Source organism: Cervus canadensis, chromosome 29, assembly GCF_019320065.1.
Source record: "Cervus canadensis isolate Bull #8, Minnesota chromosome 29, ASM1932006v1, whole genome shotgun sequence".
NCBI classification, from domain to species: domain Eukaryota; kingdom Metazoa; phylum Chordata; class Mammalia; order Artiodactyla; family Cervidae; genus Cervus; species Cervus canadensis.
The window spans coordinates 28,203,062-28,224,808 of NC_057414.1; the positions used below are offsets into that span (position 1 = coordinate 28,203,062).

Here is a 21,747-nt window from a genome sequence, read left to right on the forward strand (position 1 = left end):
AATTTCTACTGACTATCTATTTTACATATAGTATTACGCTTGTTTCCACGCTACTCTCTCAATTCATCCCACCTGCTCCTTCCCTCACTATGTACACGTCTGTTCTCTATGCCTGTGTCTCCATTGCTGCCCTGCACATAGGCTCGCCTGTACCATCTTTCTAGATTGCATACATATGTGTTGATAAACAATACTTGTTCTTAGTTCCATTATTTTTCATGCTTTCTGGTGATGCCAACAAATGTTGCAATGACAAAGCCATCCTGGACGTTCTTGGCTGCCTCCAGTGCAGTGAATAGCGGATTATGCACCCCCTTCCGTGACTCCCTGAGTGATGGAAAATTTCCTATCACATGCCTGAACTAATGGATGCATTTTGAGTGGCAGGTTTCCAGTGTTACAGAAACTTTAAAAGTCACTCAAACAAAGAAACCTATGGAGACCCTAGGTTCGGGGTCCGTGCTGCAGGGTCCATCACCCCTCTGCATATGATCTGTTGGGAGTTGGATGATTATGCAGGAGAGACAGGAAGTGAGAATTTTGAGAGACCTGGAAGGTCTGCCCACTGAGCCCCATCTACTAACACCCCAACTCAGCATATATGGCTCCCCATTAGATCAAGTGTCATTTTAGTTAAAAGTAATATATCTCCTCTTGTTTAAGCCAAAGTCTTTAGGGTTTGTTACTTTATTTTGTTCTTTTCTTCCAAACAGGGATGAGTCAGATACTGAGTCTGGGGCCTCACTTCTCGGCAGCTGAGGAGGAGACAAGAGAAACAGAAAGTGTTGGAAACAATCATGGAGAAGCCTGCAGCAGTTAAGGGGAAAACAAGGCAATGTGGGAAGGCAACCCAGGTCACCAGGGTGGTGAGAGGTCTCTCCAAACAGCACAGCATTTAAAGCCCTTGGAGACCTGTTCCCATCAAGGGCTTCTCCTGTCGCTTCCTGCCACCTCCCTCCCCTGCAGCTCTGCTGCCCCGTTCTCTATGCACACACGACTCTGCACGTTCCTAAGTGCATGGTCACCATCACAATCTCCATGATGCTACCTATGCTGGCACCTTGGCATGGTCTTTACTCATTTCCACCCCTGGAAGAAAATCTAACACTCTTCAAGCTTCAAGAAGGGTATTTCTGTGGCGAAGAATTCATTGCTGTCCCCTTAGCACACCCATATACCTCTTTGAGCATTCACATCCCTACAAAATTTTCTTAACACCGTATAACACAATGGAAATCTCATGGGTAAGCATGAGGACCCAACTCAGGTTTGGAACTCCAGAGCCGAACACAAGTTGGCTTATGGATTTGTAAAGGATGCCTTGAAATACTTGTTAACTTGAATTTATGATCCAATAATAGAAAGTATATGGGCCTTCCGGGTAGCTCAGTGGTACAGAACCCTCCTGCAATGCAGGAGACACAGGAGATGTGGGTTCAACCCCTGGGTCAGGAAGAAGGCAATGGCAACCCATTGCCATTGCCTGGCAGGAGGGCAATGGCAATCCACTCCAGTATCCTTGCCTGGAGAATCTGATGGACGGAAGAACCTGGCAGGCTACAGTCCATAGGGTAGCAAAGAGTTGGACACGACTGGAGCAGTTGAGCACACATATTAGAAAGCATGCCGTGTAAAAGAAGGGCCGTTATATATTTATTCAGAGTCAAAGCTGCAACTGAGCGGAGAAGACGGAGGTTTTGAAGCAGTACAAAGGACTTTCTGATCACTAGAGCAGCTTCAGTGGAAGTCTGTTGAAGCTGTGAGCTCCCTCCCTCTACAAATATTAAAGAGGAGGATGTGTAATCTCCTTGGGGATGGCACACACGACCTCAGTGATCCTCATGACATATGTTGACCTTATATCCTATGAAGCATCAGGTATGTAGAGATGAACAAACAATTGTTCAGGTCTACAAGTTTAAAAACATTTTCTCGCAAGTCACTGAAACATGTATATTACCATATGTGAAATAGATCACCAGTCCAAGTTCGATGCATGAAACAGGGCACTCAAAGCCCGTGCACTGGGAAAACCCTGAGGGATGGGATGGGGAGGGAGCTTGGAGAGGGGTTCAGGATGGGGACACATGTATACCCATGGCTGATTCATGTGAATGTATGGCAAAAACCACCACAATATTGTAAAGTAATTAACCTCTAATTAAAATAAATAAATTAATTTTAAAACTTCTCTAAAAACAAATACTGTATATTAACCCATATATATGGAATCTGAAAAAATTAATATACATGATCTTATTAAAGCAGAAACAAAGACACAGACATTGAGAACAAACGTATAGATTCCAAGGGTGAAAGGCAAGGATGGGTTGAACTGGGATACTAGGATTGACATATATACTCTATTGATATTATGTATTAACAAGATAACTATTGACAACCTGGACTTCCCTGGCAGCTCAGTGGTAAAGAATCCACCTGCCAATCCAGGAGACTTGGGTTCAACCCCTGGGTTGAGAAGATCCCCTGGAGAAGGAAATGGCAATCCACTCCAGTATTCTTGCCTGGAAAGTGCCATGGACAGAGGAGCCTGGTGGGCTACAGTCCATGGGGTCTCAGAGGGTCAGACATGACTGAGCAACTAAACAACAATGAGAACCTACTGGATACACAGGGGATTCTACTCAATGCTCTGTGGCGACCTAAGTGGGGATGAAATCCAAAAAAGGGCGAGATATGAGTACAGATGGCTGATTCACTTCTGTACAGTAGAAACCAGCGCAACATTGTAAAGCAACTATACTCCAATCATTTTTTTTCCCAATAATTTTTTTTCAAAAGTTCTCCAGTACTGCTTGGTTCTCAGCATATATAAGACTCCCTTGTAAAGCTTGTTAAAGTCCTGGGCTCCACTCCCAGAAAGCCTGTTCAGTAATGTGGAGGCGGTCACTGGGAATTTGCATTTTATTTTATTTTATTTTATTTTTTTTTTTTTGGACAGGAAATAGCATTTATTGGTGAGCGTGATTAAGGAGGGAACAGGGCTGATGCTCATGAGTGCAGGGCCCGCCATTTGTCCAGGGGACCACGATTAGGGATGTATTTGACCCCACAGCCGTCCGGGATGAGTCGCTTTTCTGCCACCATGTTCTCAAATTCATCCGCATTGAACTTGGTAAATCCCCACTTCTTGGAGATGTGGATCTTCTGACAGCCAGGGAACTTGAACTTGGCCTGGAGGAGGGCTTCAATCACATGCTCCTTGTTCTGCAGCTTGGTGTGGATGGACATTATGACCTGGCCAATGTGGACCCTGGCCACTGTGCCCTGGGGCTTTCCAAAGGCACCGCGCATACCTGTCTGGAGTCTAGATTGAGAAACAGCAGGCCAGTCATGAATGGTCACTAGCAAGAGTTGTCTCCAAGGTCCCTTAGGGCTACCTGTACAGGCAACAGGTTGCATACACTACCAAGGAGGCTGCTGTCTGCAGCCATTGCACACTGGGCCCCCATGGGGAAAAGAGCACAGTCGGCTTAATTGACTGCAAAGGGAATTTGCATTTTAAACAATCTCTGTGGATGATTTTGTTGGAAGTAGTTCTGGATTGGGCTTTCCAGGTGGCGCCAGTGGTAAAGAATCAGCCTGCCGATGCAGGAGACATAAGAGACAGGGGTTCGATCCCCGGATCGGGAAGATCCTCTGGAGGAGGGCATCCCACCCCAGTATTCTTGCCTGGTGAATCCCATGGACAGAGGAGCCTGGTGGGCTACAGTCCATGGGGTCACAAAGAGTCAGATATGACTGAAGAGACTTAGCATGCACGCAGCTCTAGACTATTATCGGAGAAACACTCTTTTTTTTTTTTTTTTTGGTATGACAGTTCTATTTTTAATTTTTTTGAGAAACCACAATACTGTTTTCCAGTAGTAGTAGTTGTAATAATGTATAATCCCACCAACAGTGCACAAGGGTTCCCTTCACACAACATCCTAGTTATTTGTTGTCTTTTTTTAAAATTTTTTTTTTCATTTATTTTTATTAGTTGGAGGCTAATTACTTTACAATATTGTAGTGGGTTTTGTCATACATTGACATGAATCAGCCATGGATTTACATGTATTCCCCATCCCGATCCCCCCTCCCACCTCCCTCTCTACCCAATCCCTCTGGGTCTTCCCAGTGCACCAGGCCCGAGCACTTGTCTCATGCACCCAGCCTGCCTGGTGATCTGTTTCACTATAGATAATATACATGTTTCGATGCTGTTCTCTGGAAACATCCCACCCTCGCCTTCTCCCACAGAGTCCAAAAGTCTGTTTTGTACATCTGTGTCTCTTTTTCTGTTTTGCATATAGGGTTATCATTACCATCTTTCTAAATTCCATATATATGCGTTAATATACTGTAATGGTCTTTATCTTTCTGGCTTACTTCACTCTGTATAATGGGCTCCAGTTTCATCCATCTCATTAGAACTGATTCAAATAAACTCTTTTTAATGGCTGAGTAATATTCCATGGTGTATATGTACCACAGCTTCCTTGTCCATTCATCTGCTGATGGGCATCTAGGTTGCTTCCATGTCCTGGCTATTATAAACAGTGCTGCGATGAACATTAGGGTACATGTGTCTCTTTCAGATCTGGTTTCCTCAGTGTGTATGCCCAGAAGTGGGATTGCTGGGTCATATGGCAGTTCTATTTCCAGTTTTTTAAGAAATCTCCACACTGTTCTCCATAGCGGCTGTACTAGTTTGCATTCCCACCAACAGTGTAAGAGGGTTCCCTTTTCTCCACACCCTCCGGAGAAACACTCTTTTAGAAAGTGCCAATCAATAGACCAGAGACCACGTTACTGGACAAATCTCTTTTTCTTTTTTTAAAAAAATATTTATTTGGCTAAACCAGATCTTAGTTGTAGCATGTGAACCCTCAGTTGGGGCATGTGGGATCTAGTTCTGTCACCGGGGATCAAATCCGAACCCCCTGCATTTGGAGTATGGAGTCTGACTTACCAGGGAAGTCCCAACAAATCTCTCTTTATATTGCCACAAAGATAACTGAAGCTTCAGGGATCTCCTAGTACATGAGTGTGAGAAGTTTACAAAGTGGACTCCAAGTCCAAGCACAGAGGCACATGAAAGTCTCCAAAGCCAGGCTGTCAGGATGCAGGGATGATGTGTTCAGACGGTCCTGGGGAAGGTTGGGCTGGTGGGAGATAGACATGTGCACAAGACTGCTACAGCTCCCATCCCCAAGGACAGCCCAGGGCTCCAGGAGGGAAAGTAACAAATGATCCAGCACGCAAGGATCATGACCCAGGAAACTCGTTAATTGATCAGCTAGATGACAGATTTTGAGGCCTATCCTTAGAGAAATGAGACAAGGAGGTTTGTCAAGGTTGGGGGGGGGGTGGAGCTCAAAAGCAATGATGTCACCTCTCCTCAGAGGCTAATGAAGTGGAAAAGCTCAGCTACAAAAGCACAACAAGGAGATTTTAACATACATGGGGCAGTCAGTCAACAGGAGACACACAGCCAGTGGTTGCTTGGCAGTGAGATTTCTCCAAATCAGACAAGCCACATTCTGCGTGGTTTAATAGCACCCAGAGTTGATCATTTAACCCAAACCTCTGTGAATAAATGTTGGGTGAAGGGGGCAAAAGGTTAAGAGGCTAGTATACTGTTTTCACATAGAAACCCTTCTCTGGACTTAGTGTCAATACAGAAATCCTCCATTCAGATAGGGTAGTAGTAGAAATAGGGTTATTTCCAAGGCTGTTAAAGCTTTGAAGATGGGAGAGGAATCTGATGCTAAGAGATGAGCGTGGGTACTGTATCCTTCCATCTTGGACAAGCGTCCCTTCGTTTTGACACTTTAGCAGTGAGAAAGATGCCAAATGCAGAGGTGTGTCAAGTCTGAGAAGATCCACGTTCAAGGTTACCTGGATCCCTGAAGACGGTGGGAAACATAAGGAGTCTCCGTGTGGTGGCATCTGCAGTACCCACGCAGCCTTCATTCTCAGAATAGCCTCCCAGAGAAAGGATGGAAGCATGAAAAAAATAGCGTGTTTCCCAAACGGATATTCTTAGAAATTTTCAGAAAGGTTCTTATCAAATGTATTGAATTTCCTAGAAAGGACAGCATAATGGGACTTCCCTGGTGGTCCAGTGGTTGAGAATCCACCTTGCCATTCAGGGATTGTGGGTTCAATCCCTAGTTGGGGAACTAAGATCCCACATGCACCACAACTAGACAGTCCATGCACAACAGTGAAAGACCTTGTGTGATGCAATGAAGCTCCTGCGTACCACAACCGAGACCTGTCACAGCCAAATAAATTATAAATAAATAAATATTTTTAAAAAGAGAAAAGACAGTGTGTAAGGACAGATCACGCTAGAATCTCAGAAGCCCTTAGGTCTTGTTTTGTTTAGATTGTGTGTGAGTGTCAATGATCGTGTGCATCATCACCATCATTGCCAACACCGATATTGTTAGCATCATCACACATCCTTCTCCCAGTGGAGAAAAAGCCAGCAATAGTGAATCTGCCTTATTATTTTCTTGCAGGTAATTCTTTCATAGTAACTGGGAGTCCCTTCTTTGCTGAATTAAGACTGGATCAATTAGCTGGAGCACAGAGCCGAGGGCTGCGAGCTGGCTCATCTCACATTGGATGCCTTGGGCACATCCTGTTGTGCTCATCCTAGCATATCTGGGATTTAAAAAAAAAATAGGTTCCACTTTTCTATTTGGCAACAAATATTTTATCTTAAAAATTACAAGGCTCACAGGGTAAGTATGATTTCGCCCATTTGAATCCACTGATTGCAGGTTATTGAAGCTAATCAATAAAAATGAGGAATGGGATTAAGAAATAATTTCTTTCCTTCCCACGTACAGGCTGCTTGTCACCTGGGTTCTGTGTTCTGTCCTCCCTCAGCCTGTGCTGTCCTCTAGCTTGGGGCCTGACTCTTACACCTTTTTCTCTACACTGTCCTTGGACGTATTTTGTCCCCGTCCTGCTCTTCCTCGTCCTAAAGAAGATGCTAAGTGGGTCTGACCTATTCCTAGCACAAAATAGGTGATGCATCCTAGATGCAGAAGATGCAGAAATGTGGTCCGGGAGCAGCCATGAAACACCCAGATCCCAGCATGTCTCGCTCCCTGACATCAATATCCTGATTAATATCCATTCTAAACATCCCTGTCTTCCCTTCAGAGTACTCCATGTACCGCTTCATCTACATTGCCTGGCTTTATCAACTACACATTGCCAACGAAATGGTCTTATTCACCAGACAAGAAGTGGGTCTCATTTTTCTCACTAAAGACAAACTTTTTTCTTACACTTAAAGGTCTTCTGCCTGAAAACACAGCCATGTTTCAGCAGGAAGTTCCAAAACAGGTGTTGGCTAATTCAGTAATTAGTATGCACATCTAACTCCATGCAGCCTCCATTGATCTCTCAATTATAGTTAGTGGGTCCTCTGAAGTTTGTGGTAGTTAATTAGAGCATTATTGAATGGTTGGGCTCGAGAGCTGAGCTCTGCCATCAGCCTCCAGCCTGGTCCTGAATGCTGGGGCCGGGCCTCGACTGGGGAAGCGCCAGTCTGCAGGGTGACCCGGTGCTAGGAGGGCTTACGCTGTCTTTTGAATAACAGCTGGAGGGAGGCTTCGTTTATGAGTGGAGAATAATGGCCATATTCTTTATTCTGTCCCACCCTTGACAGGAAAATTCACATTCCAATGGTGATCTGTTTCAAAAATGTCTCCTCGGGGGGAAAAAGATACCTTCAACATTCACAAAAGAGGATAATGGTTCCAGGTGAGCTCCGGAAAGTCAAAACCTAAGGTGAACACAGGAGTTAGAGATCATTCTCCCTGCCCCACTTCTGCTGCTTCCCCATGACTAGGCTCCCAGAAGACCTTGGGAGGGGCAGAGAGAGACAGTGGCCAGAAGCATGTAGGGACCCAGGCAAGGCGAACAGGGCACAAGATTACAGAAGGTTATTTGGAAACAGTGGCCTCTGAATAGCGGAGGTATCATGTCATCTGAAACATCTGAGTCTGACTTTCCAAAACCCCTAATTGCCTGGGTTCTGTTCTGAATGCAGCCCATGAATATTAGAGCAAGCATGCCCTCATCACTCTAAGACAAAAAGACAAGCATGTCTTTGCCGATGGAAGGGCGGGAGGTGCTTGGGGGATTGGAGGCTAAGGAGGACAGAGCATTACTGATTATGGTCACGGTCAGCGTGCTTTCCAGGGAGGATTCTCCTCTCTGTTCAAATTTAGCTTCCGTGCTGTTCTTCTTCCAAATTCATGAAGTCAAAAGGGTCACCACTCTTCCCTCAGCAAGCGGTGAGGTGTGTTATTCTGCAACCCACCCATCACTGCAGGGATGGAATGGGAGAGGCAGGATCTGGGCTGGTCCACTGATTGGTATTCATCTCTCCACCTCTCTTCCCCAACACCCCCTACCACTCCCAAGTTTCCTCCAACCTGGTCAGGAATGTAAAGGCAATGGAAAGACACACACATCTCAAAAGTTTGAGATGAACTTCATACCTTGGAGGCATTGGGGGTCTAGAGGCTCCAGAGTCCTGCAATGAAGCAAACATCGCAATAGAGACAGTCACACAAGTTTTTGGTTTCCCAGTTTATATTATATCATAGTGTATTAAGTGTGCAATAGCCTTATGTCTAAAAACTTACATACTTTAATTAAAAAATTTGCTGTCATTTAGTCACTAAGTCATGTCTGATTCTTTTGCGACCCCATGGACTGTAGCCCACCAGGCTCCTCTGTCCATGGGATTTCCCAGGCAAAAATACTGGAGTGGGTTGCCATTTCCCTCTCCAGGGGATTTTCCCAATCCAGGGATTGGTAGGCAGATTCTCTACCACTGAGCCACCAGGGAAGCCCAATTAAAAAATGCTTTATTGCTTAAAATGCTAACCATCATCTGAGTCTTCAGTGATTCATCATCTTTTTCTTGGTAGAAAGTTTGACGTATCTCGAGAATTAGCAAAATGTGACACAGAGGCATGAAGTGAGCAAATGCTGGGGGGGAAAAGGGTGCTGACAGAGTGGCTTGATGCAGGGTTGCCACAACAAACCTTCAACCTGTAAAAAAAAAATGCAGTTATCTGCAAAATGCAACAAAACAAGGTCTGCCTGTGCTGGAGGTGAAATGAGTACAGTGGAAAGGAGGCTGCATTTGCCAGGATCTGATCTCCACTCGGCCACTGTGTGAGCTTATTATGTAGGTCACATGACTTCTCTCCAACACACCTGAAAAGCAGAAATTGGCATAAAACGTGGCCTTCAGAATCAGTTAAACAGAGGTGAGGTTATCAACCATCTTCCTGGGAAGGGCGTGAGTAGACAGAGTATGGGGAATGATGTTAGAAGGCAGAGAACTGGTTCTTCTCTCCACTCTGTTCAGTGAGGGATCCTTAGGTGAGTCTTCACTGATACGGGCGTCAATTCCTCTAGCCACAGACAGGGAACATAGCAGGATCCGTCTGATATATCCCACACAACCAAGGTGAAGACTAAATGTGATAATTATGTGAAAATACTGTGAGAGCTGCAAAGGGTGACATAAACAAATGTTTAGTACAGGCTGGAGTGAGGCGGATGAGTGATCAAGTGGGCTGCGCTGATTGCCGGGAAGCTAGGGAGAAAATTCTGAGAGTTTGGGACGCTCATCTACACAACAGCCGCAGAGGCCGACATCAGACAATTTACAATTCAGAGCTCTCCTGGGCTTGCAAGAGCCTTTGAAGTGAGGGAGCCTCCCCACCTCAGCTCCACTTTGCTGTGCTGTGAATGTAAAGAGCTCTTGCCAGATTCTCACCAGGCTCTCTATGGATCAATTCCTATACTAGGGAACAACATAGGAGAGCTCATCAAAGGTTCTAGGAATTTCATCTTGGTCACCACTTTCCCCTCCATCAAGCATCCTTTATAAAGGCCAAGCCATGAAGCAGGTACTAGATGTCTTTACATCCTATCTATCTGAAGCTAGGATGTGGTCCAAGGCTCTCCTGATGCCCTTCCAGGCTAAGATGTGCTATTTCAGAATTCTATAAGTCCCTATCAGAAATTCAGTGAATAGATAATAATTAGACTCTGTGATGCCAATGGAGGTCTGTTGTTCAGTTGTTAGTTGTGTCTGACTCTTCGACCCCATGGGCTATATAGCCCACCAGGCTCCTCTCTCCATGGGATTCTCCAGGCAAGAACACTGGAGTGGGTAAGCCATTTCCTTCTCCAGGGGATCTTCCCAACCCAGGGACTGAACCCACATCTCCTGCATTGGCAGGTGGATTCTTTACCAGGGTGTCGCCAGGGAAGACCCCAATGGAGGTTTCCTAAGAGTTAAACACCAAGGACCATCATTTCAATTAAAAAAGATGGAGTGCTGACTACGTGCTAGGTTCTGGGACAGTAGCATTGACCCTCTTTACCTCTCTAGGGATTGAGGTTGCGGAAGTCCAATTTGTGAAGTTATCAGTACAAATACACCTGGATTCTTGTGCTGTCATGCTGATGTTCATAATGCCCTATGGGGTAGGCAGAGAAGACCTTAGCATCCCCCTTTTACAGATGAGTAAACCACCATCTGCAGAGGTAAAAGTCACATACTTAGTAAATGCTGGAGTCAGGACTGTTCCACACACACTAAGGGGTGTGTGTCTATTGTAACAGGTTTATGGAGGTAACGTCAGCATACAATAAACTGCACATATATAAAGTGTCCATTTGATCAGTTCTGATATGTATTCACCTGTGAAGTCACCACTACAATCAAGAGAAAGAACACTGCCATCGCTGCCTCCAGAGTCTTCTCATGCGCCCTTGTAATCTCTCCTTTTTGCCTGCCTCCACCCTTCAAGGAATTACGTGATCTGTTCTCTGTATCTAAAAATGAGTTGGCTTTTTCTAGTACTTTATATAAATGGAATCACATACTAAGAACTCTTTTTTGCTGGGCTCCTTTCACTTAGCATAACTATTTTGAGATTCATCTAACATTGCTGCATGTATCACTAGCTCACTTCCTTCCACTGCCAAGGTGTATTCCACTCTGGATGCACCACAATTGGTCTTGATTTGATGTCCAAACAAATGTTTCAATGGTGCCTCTCAGAAAAAGAAAAAAAAAAAAAAAAGGGAAAAGAAGGGCAATTCCCTCTACTTCTGCTCCAACTATAGATGATAACAATTCACGTCTGTTCCTCAGATATCTCCTGATTAAATGGACAAATGTATCAGAGATTCACAGACCACAGCGTCAGGAAGCATCATAGAGAGGAGGTCTTATTGAGACCTGTGCATCAAGATGACAGATTCTTTGCTTGCAGACAAGGAGAACTCACAGAGGCATAAACAATGGAGAACTTTGGAAAAAAATTATGAGAGCAATTTAGCAGTGGATAATTAGATATCTTTTGCAGGGTGTTTGGGAAATTAAATTAGCTTTTTTTTTTTCAATGAAGGTTTGGGGGGAACACTTCATAAAAAATATTTCTGTGACTGATTATTTTTCTAATATTCTCTGCCTCTCTTTCTTGCACATTCAGGGAAGTGGCACTTTTCGCCCTTAGTGGTGGCAGCCAATCATAGCCTATAATTGCATTCACTGCATAAATTGTCAGTGTCATGAATAATAAAATTAGTTTAAATAAACCCCCAGCCACAATCACAAATAACTATCTGGTAGAGGATCCTCTGTCCTTTCATTCTAGGGGAAAGGGTCAGTGTAATCTCTGTAGTTAAATTCTCGAATTAAAATGAAGATATAATTATTAAAGGGAGAGGGCTGGCAATGGAGGGGGATGCTCTGTGATGCTCAGCAGCTTCACGAGAGATCTGGCCTCCCACCTGGACCCTCAGGGAGCCTGGTACCTATGCTGGACCACCGTGGCTAGCAGCGATGGCCCAGAAAGGGTTTGCACTGTCTCAGTGGCCTCAGCTTTCCTATAGGAGGGTCTAGAGGGAGAGGTTTGGGACCCAAGGCTGAGCGGTTCTTCACGCTCCTGCTGTGTCCTAATGAAATGTCTCCACATATTACCTGGTGGCCCCAAGCTACTTCTGAAAACTGCCCCCACTGGTCTGGCACTCTGATCGTCCAAAATGCTGGCCAGTTTTCAAGGGAATCTCTTGAAGAACTCTCCCGTTGAATAGCGATCGACTCCTTAAGCTTCCTACTCCCTGACTGGGCATAAAGGTGCTTTGAGAGTTTCGGAAGTCCCAGCTCAGCTGCTTCTTTTTTCCCCAAACTTTTTATTTTGTATTGGGGGTATAGCTTATTAACAATGTTGTGATAGCTTCAGATGGACAGTGAAGGGACTTAGCAATACATATGCGTGCTAAGTCACTTTGTGACCCCATGGACTATAGTCTGCCAGGCTCCTCTGTCATGGGATTCTCCAGGCAAGAATACTGGAGTGGCTTGCCATGCCTTTCTCCAGAGGATCTTCCTGACTCAGGGACCGAACTTGCATCTCATGTGTTGGCAGATGGGTTCTTGACCTGCTTGGGAAGCCCAGCCATACATACACATTCTCCCCGAAACTTCCTTCCCATCCAGGCTGCCACACGACATTGAGCAGAGTCCCCTGTGCTGTATAGTGGGTCCTTGTTGACTATCCGTTTTAGATATCCAGCTAAGCTTCTGTTTGACAGGAGCTCAAAAACCTTTGGAGACTACATTTAGACATCTGAGTGGACTCCATCAGCTGCTCTCTTCCTTTACACACCCTTTGCAAAAGCTCTGCCCTCTCTAGACATTCCTGAAGCTGCTAGGGTGAGTGAGACAGGAGCCGGCAATCCCACTGTTAAACTCGGACCTCCTCTCGCCCACAGCATCCTCAAGCTGGAAGGCTGCCCCATCACTGTCCCCGCAGTGGCCTGCCTATGCCCTGGATTCTCCCATCCTCCTCCTGTCTACTTTCCTCAGCATGACTTCTAGTGAGATCACATGATTTTCCCAAATGCAGTCCTTTTCACTCCAACCCCAGCCCCCTGACTGAGCCACTTCTCAGGCTGAGTCTCACCCCTTCTGCTCCCACTCCCCTTATCCCACTCCTGTGCCCACTCTACTGACTTTATGTAATGAGGTTTATTGTTTGTGCTTAGCAGTTTTCAAAGCCCCATCACACTCTTTGAGTTCGCCCTCAGATCTTCAGCTTGCCAAAGAGGTGGGTTTTTGAAGCTTCCTTCATTAATTCAGTACCCAGCTTCTGCATTTAATGGCACACGGGTTTGAAGTGTACATAAGCCACAGTGGAAACATCTGAGAAGCGTCCCAAGATACCGCAAATTATAAAGGCTGATTAGGAAATAGCATGGCACTCTATCTCCTCCTGCCTTAGAACTTGATTCCTTATATCAAAAAGATTCCAGGATATCAAAATATCACTGTCTGACTCTGATAATGACTTCCCAGAGTTTCAGACATTGGTGGAACAGAGATTTAATTTTAATTATCAGCAGCTCTGTTGTTTTTTTTCTAAATCTTCAGTGCTTGGAAAGGACAGGGGAGCTGGGAAGAAGGACGATGAGGAGGAGGAGGCAGGTGAAACAGCTATGAAACCCTGCTGCCTTCCACAGGTCCCACCACCCCTGGATGGAGGGGTTCCTGGGCTACAGATGTAGGCACTTCTCTGCTACTGGTCTGTCTTGCTGGCACTAATGTGCCAGGTGGCAAATGGTAGGAGTTGATCCCTGAGAAGCCACGTGGGTTAACAATCGAGGCAAATGCGCAGACGTCAGAAACCACACAGAGGCAGTTGAGTTTCCAAATCCAGCCCTGACCAGCTGGGTTATAACCTGCTGACCCTAGAGCCATGGCAGGGGGTGGGAGGTGATGCTGGGGCAGCTGCAGGGGTGGGTGGAAGCCAACCCTCTCCCCCACTTGTGAGGTCCCCGTTATGCCTGAAAGAGGAGCATGATCCTTGGGAAATCTGGCTCAGGGAAAGGAATCTAAGACCACCTAAGAGTGTCTGTGAAAGTGAGGCTGGGATTGATGTTATTTAGGGAGTCACCTGTTATATCCACAGTCCTCACCACCCCTGGGAGTGGCTGGCCCTCTTCACTGTCCTCCCACACCGACCTAGAGACAGATCTCTGACCTGGAGGCCTGGATGCTAGTCCTGACCCTACCAGCATCAGACACAGCCCGAGGGAATTCACAGAGCCTCCCTTGTCTTCAATGGTCTTGGCGATTTCCAACCATTTTTCTTTTCTTTTTTTTCTTTTTAAGCAATGGAAGCGCTTTTTTCTTCAAATGAAATCTGACATGCATGCTCACTATTTACAACAGCTGAGAGGGGCTTCCCTGGTGGTACGAGGTCCCTGCTGGCTCTGTTTCTCTTGGGCCCCCTCCTACCAGCCGCCCCAGCAGAAGCTGAGGGACCTCGGGGCACCCCAGCGCTCCTCAGAACCTACTAGGAAAACAAAGCACTAAACTATCTTCACAAGTGCTTCTGGCTGTAACATTTATGACTTGATTTTAATCTGTACCATTTAGGATGCACTCCGGAGGGGCCCTGAGAGAGGCACATGGCAGACTTTTTTCCTTGGAAAATCAGCCATCACTTATCCTTAAGGAGGAAAAAAGATGCCAATGCTGAGAAAATGATTTCCCTTTTCACAACCTTATTATGAATGCTGAACATAGCTGGAGGCAAGGCAAGGCTGTATGTGTGTATGAGTGTATAAGTGCATGTGAGTGTATGGGTAAGTGCATGTGAGTGTATGTATAATTGTGTGTGTCTGTGTATATGAATGTATAAATGTGTCTGTATAAGTGTGTGTATGAATACATGTGTGTATAATTGTAAAAATATGTATATGTGTGTGTAATTACATGTATGTGTGTATAAGTGTGTGTGTGTCTGTATGTGTGTGTATAAGCATGTGTATAAATGTATGTATGTATGTGTGTGTGTATAATTGTGTGTGGATCACAATAAACTGGAAAACTCTTCAAGAGATGGGAATACTAGACCACCTTACCTGCCTCCTGAGGAATCTGTATGCAGGTCAAGAAGCAAAAGTTAGAACTGGACATGGAACAACAGACTGGTTCCAAATCAGGAAAGGAGTACATCAAGGCTGTATATTGTCACCCTGCTATTTAACTTCTATGCAGAGTATATCACGCAAAATGCCAGGATGGATGAAGCACAAGCTAGAATCAAGATTGCCGGGAGAAATATCAATAACCTCAGATATGCAGATGACACCACCCTTATGGCAGAAAGTGAAGAAGAACTAAAGAGCCTCTTGATGAAAGTGAAAGAGGAGGGTCAAAAAGTTGGCTTAAAGTTCAACATTCAGAAAACTAAGATCATGGCATCTGATCCCATCACTTCATGGCAAATAGATGGGAAAACAATGGAAAGAGTGACAGACTTTATTTTGGGGGGCTCCAAAATCACTGCAGATGGTGACTGCAGACATGAAATTAAAAGATGCCTGCTCCTTGGAAGAAAAGCTATGACCAACCTAGACAGCATATTAAAAAGCAAAGACATTATTTTGCCAACAAAGGTCTGTCTAGTCAAAGCTATGGTTTTTCCAGCAGTCATGTATGGGTGTGAGAGTTGGACTATAAAGAATGCTAAGCGCCAAAGAATTCATGCTTTTGAACTGTGGTGTTGGAGAAGACTCTTAAGAGTCCTTTGGACTGCAAGGATATCAAACCAGTCAATCTAAAGGAAATCAGTCCTGAATATTCATTGGAAGGACTGATGCTGAAGCTGAAACTCCAATACTTTGGCCACTGATGCGAAGAACTGACTCACTGGAAAAGACCCTGATGCTGGGAAAGATTGAAGGCAGGAGGAAAAGGGGACAACAGAGGATGAGATGGTTGGATGGCATCACCGACCCAATGGACATGAGTTTGAGCAAGCTCTGGGAGTTGGTGATGAACAGGGAAGCCTGGCGTGCTGCAGTCCATGAGGTCGCAAAGAGTCAGACACAACTGAGTGACTGAACTGAACTGAAGTGTGTGTGTGTGTGTATATGTGGTATGGATGTGTGTGTGGTGTGGGAGGGCAGGTGTGGTTGACGATTCAACCCTTTCTGCTCTTATGGTTATGTCTGCAGTAACAGGGTAGAGACTGCAGCCCAGATCCCAGCTTTATGCCCCTGGCACTGTGGGTACATTGGCTGCAGGATGGCCGAGGGGCTGTGAATCCCTTCATATCCCATGAGAGTGGAAGGAAACCATCAGGTCTCCCGTGTAAACTGGAGAGACTCAAGTCAAGCTTGTCTAGGGGACAAACCCACCTCTGGGCACACGGGTGCAGCCTGACACCCCAGCCTTGGGTCTGGGCTGGACCACTGCCCAGAGTGTTCTAACCACCTGTCCAGACACACTTTCACCATCTCCCTCCCCGCACAGCTGTTTCCATGCAGGGGAGGAATTTTGGCGCTGCAGTAATTTCTCTCTATTGTCTGGCACCCCCGCTTTCACATCAGAGAACTATAGGAGGAGAACAGTGTTCTCCCAAGCAGATTTCAGCATTTAGGGGACAAATAAATCCACTCACAGCCCAGGCTTCCCCACTTCCCTTACACCACTCACAACAATTCAGATAAACACCTTTTCAGATGGCGCTTCTCCTGTAATTTCACTTCCTTTAAAAACGGTGATGGGGTCATGTCTGCTGCCCTGAAACATCTATCATGCATTTATTTTATCCAGCTCAGTGCTAGGCAGCAATTAGCAAAGGGAACACTAATTAGGTTTTACCATGTAATATGCGTCCCCCTAAACTTAAGTCATAGTATTTTAAGCTCCTAATGATTGCAAGGTCACTCCTCTTTTCTTCATAATAGCAAGGATGCTAATAAGTGCATTTGGTATGCATGGGGATGCCCTTGTTTTCCCTTGGGGCTTATTAGCATTTATTGGGGACACTTTTCTTAATTTGTTGCTGAACTCATCCCCTAAACAGAACCAGGGAACCAGTGAACAGAAAGGCTAAAATGTTAGACTCTAGAGGAATAGATCCTCTCTATAGCCTGACTATCTGGGTTACTATGAGAAAGTCACTTGTTTCCCCACCTGATTTCCAAGCTTCCCATCCCTTTGTGTCCAGTCATCTCAGCCAGCCAATCATCTCCCACCTGCAAATGTACTTCAACTTATCCCTTCCTGCCAAGACAAATGTTATAGTACTAAACTATGTATGTTATAAATGTCTTAACATTCAGAGTTTCAGGTTTTGATCCTGTTGCCAGGATACTCTGGGTGCAGGTACTGTTTCTAGAATCAGTTTCTATTTCTTAGACTGGAAGCTCTCAGGAGGTGGAATGCAAACCCATGAAATAGTCTCTGGGTGGGTTGAGCCCAGAGTCACACGTGACTCCGTGCTCTGTGTGGGCTCTGGGCGCCGCTGCAGAGAATGAGGTGGTGGGCACATCGGTGCTGAGCTTCCAGCAGCCTCAGCAGAATTCTCCCCAGTGCAGCTGCGAGAAGACATGACAAAACATATTTCCAGGGCTGACATGCCCAAATCATCACGTCGAGGGTGACCTCAGAGGATGATGTGATTCTGAGAGACACTGATGGGAATCAGGCTTCCTGTCTTCCTTCTAACAGAGTGAAAGGAAGTGATGAATGGAGGTTTACATATGCAAACTAGAGAAAGCTAGAGTTATCTTAATTTATTTCTTTGTTTGGTAAGTATTTATCCTGGTGTAGGGATGTAGCGGGGAACAAAATAGGCCAGGTGTGTTTTACGACTCTTAAGTCTGTCTTTCAGTGTGAGGAGACCATGTTAGTGGGAGTTGCTCAGTTGTGTCTGACTCTTTGCAACCCCATGGACTGAAGCCTATCAGGCTCCTCTGTCTATGGGATTCTCCAGGCAAGAATACTGGAGTGGGTTGCCACTGCCTTCTCCAGGGGATCTTCCTGACCCAGGGATCGAACCCAGGTCTCCTGCATTGCAGGCGGATTCTTTACCATCTGAGCCATCAGGGAAGCTCATATAGTGAGCTGCTAATTCCCCAATGCGTTCTTCATTTTTAATCACATTAATTAAAATCAAGAGTTATGAGGTGTCATCAAAGAAGATGGCCCGATCTACTCAGTGGGTGTAGGGAATTCTTTGAGGAAAGGATATTTTAGCTGGACTCTGACAGATGAGTAGAAGTTATTAGATAAATGCGGCAGGGACACAGAGCAGCATGCATGACGGTCACAGGGCAGAAAGTGGCAAAGAGCCAACTGAGGCTGTCTGGTCAGGCTGGGTTTGCAGTAGGGAGCTCTCTGCAGAACTTCATTTTTATCCTTGGCCAAGGATGGAATATACTTGGCCATTTTATCCTTGGCACCTTTAGAGCAGAAAGTGACATGATCACTCACCAGCCCTGTCCTCCAATATTTTCTTGAGCAGCAATCAGATGAGCTCTTGAGCTATCCAGGCACTAAAAGTGGGAGTTACAGAATCCTTCATAACATGCTCCATCTTCTCTGGGAATATACAGAGTGTAGGACTCCAAAGCTATCTGTGAGATTCGAGAGATTAGCATGCACACACACACACAGAGCTTTGAATGAGAAGCAACAGATCAGCATGGCAAAATCTGAGCTTCAAAGGAAGTAACTCCCAGGAACAGAGATTCCCAGCTACTGCAGCTTGTGATCATCCCTGGTGTTTCCATGATAGTTGCCTCCCAACAAGGAGCATCCTTCTGTGGAAAGGAGAAAAAGAAAAGCTTCCATGGTGGCTCATATGGTAAAGAATCTGCCTGCAGTGCAGGAGACCCAGGTTCGATCCCTGGGTCGGGAAGATCCCCTGGAGAAGGGAATGGCTACCGACTCCAGTATTCTTGCCTGGAGAATTCCATGGATAGAGGAGCCTGGCGGGCTATAGTCAAAGAGTCGGACACGACTCAGCGACTAACACTAACAAGGAGCATCTTTCTGGTGGGAAGAAGAAAAAGACAAGAACAGCAGGCTTGAGAGGACAGGTGGGAGGAAGGAAGGACCATCCAAGGCAAAGCTTCTGAGAAGCCCTCAGAATCTTTCTGCTCTCTCTTTAAGGGACCTGAACATCAGATCCTGCAAGAGTGAGATGAGTTCCGGGTCTCAGACGGAGCAAGGGTCTGCATCATGCCTCCCCTGGCTATTGAAAGCACTCGCCTCTGGAGTAGGTGGGGATTGAATCTTCATCCCATCCCTGCCCTGAACCTCCCTTTCATGGCTGTCATGAGCCGGAGACAGAAGTCATTCTCTCAGGAGCCTCAGTGACCACACGACCCAGCCGCCCCCACCAGGCAGACGCCTCAGACCCCAGGCGATAAACACTACTTCGTCACACACACTTAAAAATGACATCAAGAGAAGAAACTGCAGTGGGTTGTGTCACCAGAGCAAATGGCACATTCTCACAGCCAGATAATGCAGAAATAAAGTGCGTTTGTAATAGACAACAAAAGGATTATCCCCCATTCATTTCAAAGCACCCTTCATTCCACTGAGGGATTACATTTCTCTTTACTTATCTTGCAAATGTTTTTTTTTTTTTTCCTCATTCTTGTTTTCTCTGAAGAGCACACGCATGGCTTATGGTAAATATAAAATGTAGCTGGATCTTTTAAAGGCAAGGCCTGCATTCATCACAGAGATGTCATTCTCCGAGACAACATGGAAGCTCTAATCCACTGCCTGGTGGCTGGATGGCTCAGCAGCGAAGCCACAGTATCCCAGGCATCACTGTCTCTTTGCTCATCTGCAAGGGGGAAAAGGAGTCCTGAGAGAGGGCAGCTTCTCAGAGCAAAGCTGAGCCGGTCAGAAGGCCTCTCTGAGTTCTCCCAACACTGGGCTTTGAGCTCCTGAGGCAGGCTTTGTGGCTCTCCTCTGAACACCCTCCAGGTACCCATGGCTCTTGAAGAACCACTGTTTGGCATGCTTTTTTTGGGTCTCTCTGTGCAGCATATGGGATCTTAGTTCCCAGACCAGAGATGAAACCCGTGCCCCCTGGATTGGAATGTGAAGTCTTAACCAGTGGACCACCAGGGAAGTCCTGGGGACAGGTGTGTGTGTTTCTTAAAGACTTCTGCTGCTCTTTACTTGGAATGGAGTAAACCTCAAAACCTATGAAGCAGGCAGAGTAAGGGGCATTCCCCGTGGATGGAACAACGGCACAGATGTCCGAGAAAACTGTGTGGAATGTGCATGACATGTGGGGCCCACTGATGGCTCCAGTGCCCCACCATCCAGGGTGTGGGGACTGTGTGGACTGGCCAGGACTGTAACACTATCCAGAGTTCTGACTCTGCTCCGACCCCTGGAGGAGGGGTGATGTGATCCGTGATCTCTAGCACTTGAGAATTCACTCTCACCATAGGGTTCATCTCTGTGACTCTTTGCCTCCTTAGTTGTTCCCAAGCACACTATCCTATGTGCCTGTTTCCTTCCCACATTTGGTATGTTTAGATTTCCCACAGTTAGTACTTCCCGCATTTAGACCAGTGCTCTGCCCAGGGATGGGCTTCCCTGGAGGCTCAGTGGTAAAGAATCTGCTTGTCAATGCAGGAGACCTGGGTTCAATCCCTGGGTTGGGAAGATCCCCTGGAGGAGGAAATGGCAACCCACTTCAGTATTCTTGCCTGGAGAATCCCATGGACAGAGGAGACTGGTGGGCTATAGTCTATGGGGTCGCGAAGAATTGGACACGACTGAATGACTAAGCCAACAACTGTGCAGGGGTACTTTCATAAACATTGCCACGGCTGCTGTTTGCTTCTGGCTCTGTTCATTTGCTCCTCTAGGATTTTGCAGTCACGAGACCCCAGGAAGAGGTCAGGGAAGGGGCTGCAGTGGGTAATCAGCCCTGAGTGTCTTTCTTGTGCTGAACTGCCCACTCCTGGCAACATGCTGTGTCTTGGCCTCTTTCTTCCCATCTCCTGCTCTTCCCCGAAACTTCTCAACATAAGAAAAGCATCTCACAAACATGGACTGCAAACACCTCCATGACTAAAACCATCCCTTCAGGCCACCGACCAGAGGAATAGAGGTGACCCCACTGGGAGGAGCAGCAGTTTGGCCCAGACCCACCAGGCTGAGGGTGGAGCCTGAGGGGTACTCTCCCCAGGCTGATGGGAAACTCCAAAATGAAAAGATCCGTCTTGGAATGAGGCCAGCTCTGGATCACACAGCTCAGGGAGACCTCCCTTGAAGGTGTTCAAGCCTTCGTGGAAAATCAGATCATATGTTAGGAAACAAAACAAATGAATGTGCAGTTCAACTGGATGCCAGCATGATCTATCACGAGTGTCAGATGTCTTGTCATTCACCTGTCAAACTCCTAACTAACCCCACCTCACTGCCAATGGGAGGGAGAATGAACCCCTCCATGGAGGGTTAAATTCACAGCCTCCCCCCATCAGTGTATAACAGGACCATCAGGATATTTTTATTTCTCCTGTGTTGCACAATGCCACATCAAAAATACATTTGCAGTGAAGCTTATTTTCTGAAGATGGATAATTTGGTTAAATCTCTTCCACTTTGATTTCATCTCCAGTTTCAGATGAGCAGCAGTACAACATGCAGCAGCAAAAGCCCATTTTATTCTCATGAAAAAGAATTTAATGACCCTCTGATATAAAATTGATCCTCTGATAAGATGGCACTTTGGGCTACTTTGACAGAAACATTAAACTAAGTGAGTCTGCACATATCCACTGATGTATGGCAGCTCAAGTTGCAGCTGGGATTAGGGAGGGCATGTAACTTTGCCTCCG

General features: G+C 46.0%; 1 protein-coding gene and 1 non-coding gene across 3 annotated transcripts in view; both read right to left on the reverse strand.

Moving 5' to 3' along the window:
* The window catches only part of KIRREL3 (kirre like nephrin family adhesion molecule 3), a 598,271-nt gene that overhangs the window by 464,399 nt on the left and 112,125 nt on the right, over positions 1–21,747 (reverse strand). The gene's annotated exons all lie outside the window — the stretch shown is intronic.
* Positions 3,374–3,508, reverse strand: LOC122431497. The gene has a single exon (XR_006266521.1). It is a non-coding gene; the product is annotated as a small nucleolar RNA SNORA70 (small nucleolar RNA).